The sequence below is a fragment of the Felis catus genome, chromosome B1 (assembly GCF_018350175.1).
Source record: "Felis catus isolate Fca126 chromosome B1, F.catus_Fca126_mat1.0, whole genome shotgun sequence".
Taxonomy (NCBI): domain Eukaryota; kingdom Metazoa; phylum Chordata; class Mammalia; order Carnivora; family Felidae; genus Felis; species Felis catus.
The window spans coordinates 7,914,575-7,920,574 of NC_058371.1; the positions used below are offsets into that span (position 1 = coordinate 7,914,575).

A 6,000-nucleotide genomic window follows, 5' to 3' on the forward strand; every position below is an offset into this window, starting at 1 on the left:
TTTTAGATTCCACATATAAGTGAGATCTTACAGTATTTATCTTTTTCGGTCTGACTTATGTAACTTAGCATACTAGCCTCCAGTCCATCCTCGTTGTCACAAATGGCAAGATCTCACTCTTTTTTATGGCGGAGGAATATTCCATTGTATATACAAACCGCACCTTCTTTATGCCTTCATTTACTGAATGCACTTAGGTTGCATCCAGATCTTGGCTACTGTAAATAATGCTGCAATAAACACAGGCGTGCACATTCCGGCGTTTTTGTTTTCTTGGGATACATACCTAGAGCTGGAATTGCTAGACTGTTTGGTAGTGCCATTCTGATAAGCAAAAATATTTCAAACCTAGAAATAGGTTTTCCAACAACACAGTGAGATTCCTTATATAATAGTTGTATTGCTGGATTAGAAATCTAGGGTGCACGGGTGGCTCAGTAGGTTGGGCATCTGGCTCTTGGTTTCGGCTCAGGTCACGATCCCAGGGTCATGAGATGGGGATCCGCATGGGGCTCTGCGCTAAGTGTGGTGCCTTCTTGGGATTCTCTCTCTCCCTCTCTCTCTGCCCCTCCCCTGTTCACACACACTCTCTCTCTCTCTCTTTCTCTCTCTCTTTCAAAAATAAATAAATAAACTTTAAAAATTTATTAAAAAAAAAAGAAATCTAGGCTGAGAGAAGCAATCTTGTAGGAAATGTCACGTGGCTCAGAAGAGGCAGGGAGGGGCTTTTATCTGTTCTCTGAGGCTAGATGACCTTGGGAGCCAATTCGGGAAACATTTTCCAGCTTGACCTGGGGAGGAGCCAGAAGATAAAGTTTGGGACAGCTGTGAAAGCCTGATGTCTCTACTAAGACAGAACAAGGATAAAGACCACATCCCAGTGTATTTAGAATACAGTCCAAGTTCTTTCACATGGGCTGTATCTACAGCATACTCTTGGGATTTATTATCCAAACCAGGACATTTTGGAAGGTGAAAGGAAATACTATTTCAATTTTTCTAGTACGACAGGTTAAGCCAGGACAGTCCTGGGCAAACATGGATACAGCTTTGCAATAGGGTCCTGCCTTGTCTTATGTCATTTCTCCCGTTCATGTATCATACTGACTTTCTTTCAGTTCTGTGAACACATCCACATCCAAGCCGATTCTTTTTCGGAGACCCCACACCTACTTTCACGCCGCGTGATCCAGCCCTTCTCTCTTGGCCTGGGTCACTAATCGGTAGTGGTCACTGTTGGTCAGTTGCTCAGCAATCTTCCCCGCTTCCTCCTTCCTAACCACTCTTTGATTTCATCCTGCCCCCACCTCATGAGACCCCTGCGCTCGGAAACTCTTGACCACATCCTTAGTCCGGGGAAGAGCACTGACTGAATGAGCCCATCAGCACACGGCATTGCTCTCTCTGGCCAGTGACTTAGGGACAATGCATTCCCTGGGCGCTGCACGCAGGCAGCACAAAACATGCTCAGAGGTGGTTTGAGCAAGCTAAACAGTGAGGGGGTGGGGGGACGGTCACGGCCGCTACTGCCACGGGTGTCAGGCACTCAGGATGCACCCTGCCTGGTCATCTTCAACACGTGCCTGGAGATGCTAGCCATCATATTCACATTGAAGCCACAGGAAGGAAGACGGGACCAGGAAAGGCGTACTCCCTCCGTGGAAGAGTAGATCTCAGAAATGACACAAATTACCCCTATTTACCTGCCATTGCTAAACCCTAGTCACAAGGCCACACACAGTCACAAGGGAACACGAGAAACGTAATCTTTATTCCCGGTGGCGCGGTGCCCTGCCGAAACCTGAGCATGATGGATCCTGCTGGAAAACTAGCGGTCTTTCTCCAAGGTGGCTCAGCCTGAAGGGCAGAAGTTAGTCTCTAAGCTTATTTTTCTTTTCCTCTCATGTCAAGGAAATGCAACTAATCCTCAAGTTGCAACCATCGCTAAATGAGAGAAAGATAGATTTCTATGTTGTCTGAGACATGATCCTAAGAAGACCCGGGTTTAGAAGGAAACAGACACTTTGGGCAGCAGAGCAGAAAGAAGAACCAAGCTCCTGAGGACACGGTTGGGCACCGAATCCCCCAGCACGAAGCTCTAACTCTTTGTGGGTTCGAAGGAGTTAGATGGGTCCGAGGAGAGATGTCCTTACTGTGAAACCACTCTGGTTCACGGTCCCTTTCTTGTAGTTAAGGGAGCTTGAAAGCATTCCCTACAGGCCTTCCTAAACAGCCAGCCTCTTTTACAATCTCTCTCCTCAACCTCTTCTTTGCCTTCACGGCACTTACACTAATTTCCAATCATTTATTTGTTGTTTAAAGTCACTCTCCTCTGCGGGGCGGTAAGCCAGGAGCTATGGGACTGGAATTGTTTTGCTCTAGGAAATGAGATGAAGTGGGTTAGCACAATGCTCGGCACACGATAGGCTTGTAAATAGATGTGCCATAAAGTGACACTAATGAGCCTCGTTCAGAGAGACGTTCAGAGAGAGTTTCTAAAGGTAGAGAGAGCTAGAGCCATGTGAAGTGATGCAGAAGGACAGCGTGGGGGAATCAGCCTTTCCTGTATTCTTAGGTTTTTTGCCATAAACCAGTTTTTCAGCTATGGCCAACATTTGTTTTGTAGGGTTGGCAGTGATCTCGGATTTGAATATTGAGCCTCCAGTGCATAAATGGGACCAGAGGGCTTCTAACCACCTCCGATGCTGTCACTTTGCAACCTTGAAGCAACGCCTTCCCAGGCGCTGGAGGGCAGGATGTCTTATCTGCAGGTGGCAGGGCTATTCACATCTAGCTCTTAGACCCAGGGCTTTGCCCCTGAGGGCGTGTTTCTGGCCGAGTTTTCTATTGCTTACTCTTCCCCTCCTCCCCAAACCTTGTGCCATTCTTTTACTTCTGGTAATAGCAAATACATTAAACAATGAACTTGATGTGTTTATATTTACAGGTGATCTCTGAAGTCACTTACATTCCACTCGGAAATGTAGGTCTAACATCTTTCTGTCTCGTACACTCACTGTTTCTTCATATAACCCGTGGCATTAATTTTTAAACAATATGTAACTCAAGGCTCTGTTCTAGTTAAATGTGATTATTACACCGAAGCTCGGGGGGAAAAAGTGTAACCACGACAACTGAAAGCAAGTAGTCTTTACTTTCAAAATCGATGTTTCGATGAAAATTGACTTTTAGCAGGGCCAATGCGAGTAGCTATCTTTTATGGAGTGCCTACGTGATTCAGGTGTTACGACGGGTAGTTTATACAACGCAAGCAGCAACATGTGTTTAATCCATGGGAAAAGATTTGTGCTACAGGCTGCTCTATGTTCTACAGAATGAGTAGTTGGAATCGTTCAATAATAGGAAATTATTTGAGTTTGAAAATTTTCAGAATTAACATTTGCATTAAGATAGTACTCACCATATGATTATGAGTAACTCAACTATTACAGATGCAAATGAATTGAAAAGAAGTTTCAAACATTTGATAAAGTCCACAGAATAGTTGAGTTAAAAACAATTCTTTTTTAAAAAATTTTTTAAATGTTTATTTATTTTTGAGAGAGAGAGAGAGAGAGAGAGCAGGGGAGGGGCAGAGAGAGAGGGAGACAGAATCCTAAGCAGGCTCCAGGCTCCCAGCTGTCAGCACAGAGCCTAACACGGGGCTCGAACTCATAAATCGAGAGATCATGACCTGAACAGTAGTCGAACGCTTATCTGACTGAGCCACCCAGGCGTCTAACACAACTCATCAAAAAAAATTTTTTTTTAATGTTTATTTATTTTGGAGGGGGGAGGGGCAGAGAGAGAGGGAGACAGAATCCTAAGCAGGCTCCAGGCTCCCAGCTGTCAGCACAGAGCCCGACGTAGGGCTCGAACCTACGAACTGTGAGATCATGACCAGAGCCAAAGTCAGACACTTAATCTCCTGAGCCACCCAGGCGCCCCCAAAACAACTCACTTTTTACCAGTAGGATTATTTTTTAGATTTGTAATTATCCTTCTATAAAATTTTTGAGATGTGATTCATTTGCCTCACAGAATCGTGGATATTTTGTTTTAAAACAGAAAATAAAAACAGGCATTTAATATCAGCCCTCTGTCTCACCACATCTCCCCCTGGTTTTCTGTTTCCGAGCTCCTTGAGGCTGGGACACGTGCCCCTCCCACCCACCTCCCTATAACCTACAGGGTCAACTCTGCAGGTGTTCAGACAATTCCTGACGGTGGTAAGAAAGATTATCAGTGTATGAATACCCCTGTGCCCTGGAGGGGGGCATAGTTAATCCAAGATCCCCAACTGGGATCTGGGACGCAGCTATGGCAGCTTCGCTCCTTAGGCCCCCCCTTAGTGGCTTCTCAGCCAGATGTAGCCTCAAATTACAATATCCCCTTTCCACTCTCGTCCCCATCCGAGACAGGATTGAGAGTCTCCATGGTCTCTACCTCTGAGTTCAGCCTGACTATCCAATTTACTACCTGGGAGTCTTGCCCTGAATACCTACGAACATTCTATAGCTTGCACGGACGCACCTTGTTCAATTACCACTTACCTGCCCAGTGCCTGAGTTCTACCTCTATTATAAGTTCCCCAACAGGGGGTTCTTCTCTTCCAATCAGAATCAAGCCTAATGAGTACATGTAATATGTCAAGATTACGTGGCCAGAAAACCCAACTTTAGAGAAGAGATTTACCAAGAATTATTTCTGAAAGAATTAAGGTAAATGGTCGAGATAGATCCCCCAATATCTGTCATCTATGTTTTATTCCAGCAACTCTCCCCAAACTGTTAAATAACTGTTATAAGGTGTTACACACATAATAATTCTTACTTTAAAAACATTGATTTTAGGCTTATAATTCCAGAAGAATTGTAAGTTCACCTTAAGCTGAAAGGAGGAAGGGGAAATGCAAGGTCAAGTACAGAGAGGGCTCTGTATCCACATCTGTATCAAAAAGCTCAAGGAAGACAGAAAGTGAAGAAACACAGCTTGTAGCCTGGCTAAAGTTTTGGCTCTTTATCTTGTTCGAGAGAAGGAAGACACGATCTATTCACTGCTTCCTTCTAAGGATCTTTGTGTCAGGAATCACTTGGGATCTTTCCCAGGAAAACTGTCACAAAAATTACCGACTGTTAATTACCTAACTTAGAGTGAAGCATATCTTAAACAAATTAGCAACTTAAATGCAGAAAGACCCCCTAAGAGTTTATGTGTAACTCACATCTCCTATGCTGGTGTTTTCTGCATCACCACTGTCCTGGGAACACCCTTGGGGCACTGGGTTTTGCCTGCCTCTGCGGTAAAATCAGGGTAAATGGCAAGATGATTTTCTCAGCATTTGTTAACAGATCTGAGGCTGGGTCATAAGTCTTTTGCTTCCCCATCTGCTCTCGAATACCAGTCACTTACGACTGACTCCTGCAATGTGACACATGATTAAGCCACAGAAGCAGAATTTGTGCTTCAAGCATTTCAGTTTTAGTAGTATATTCACATCGCTTGAATGGTACCTCTTACTTCCTTCCACTCGAAAGATTCACAGAAGTGTAAGAGTGCAAAAAATTTAAACATACTCCAGCATTCAGGAGCTAAAATCTAGTACATTCTCTTGAAATTTTTTTTCTTTCAGAATAGACCTTTCAAAGTAAGGATATGAAGGATTCAGATATTTTCTTACTCCTTTTTTTGTAAGTTACTAAGATGGAATAATATTGTTGCATGTGGATGTTTAATTTATCAGGTATTCTCAGTAGTTAGAAGTCTGAGGGAAAAAAAGGTAATTTTAGGTATTACTCAGAGTTTTCTAACCTCTGCTGTATATTGATTTAAAATTCTTGTCAGCTTACATACATAAATAAGGAGCATGAAAGTAACAGATTCACACAAAGAATATACTTGACTGAGATCATGGCTTTTGCCTGATTGGTTCCCCTTCCAGGGAGGCCAGCTGAGCTGATGAAGACACTGAATGGCTCAATGATTAAGAACAAGTAGTGA

At 43.6% G+C, this 6,000-nt stretch overlaps 1 long non-coding RNA gene across 1 annotated transcript in view; it reads left to right on the plus strand.

Annotated features, from left to right (window-relative positions):
• Positions 1-2,925, plus strand: part of LOC109498705 — an 85,618-nt gene extending 82,693 nt beyond the window's left edge. The window contains exon 15 of the long non-coding RNA XR_006596242.1: positions 2,627-2,925. This is a non-coding gene — a long non-coding RNA (uncharacterized LOC109498705). The remainder of the gene's footprint in view (positions 1-2,626) is intronic.
• The last annotated feature ends 3,075 nt before the right edge of the window (positions 2,926-6,000 follow it).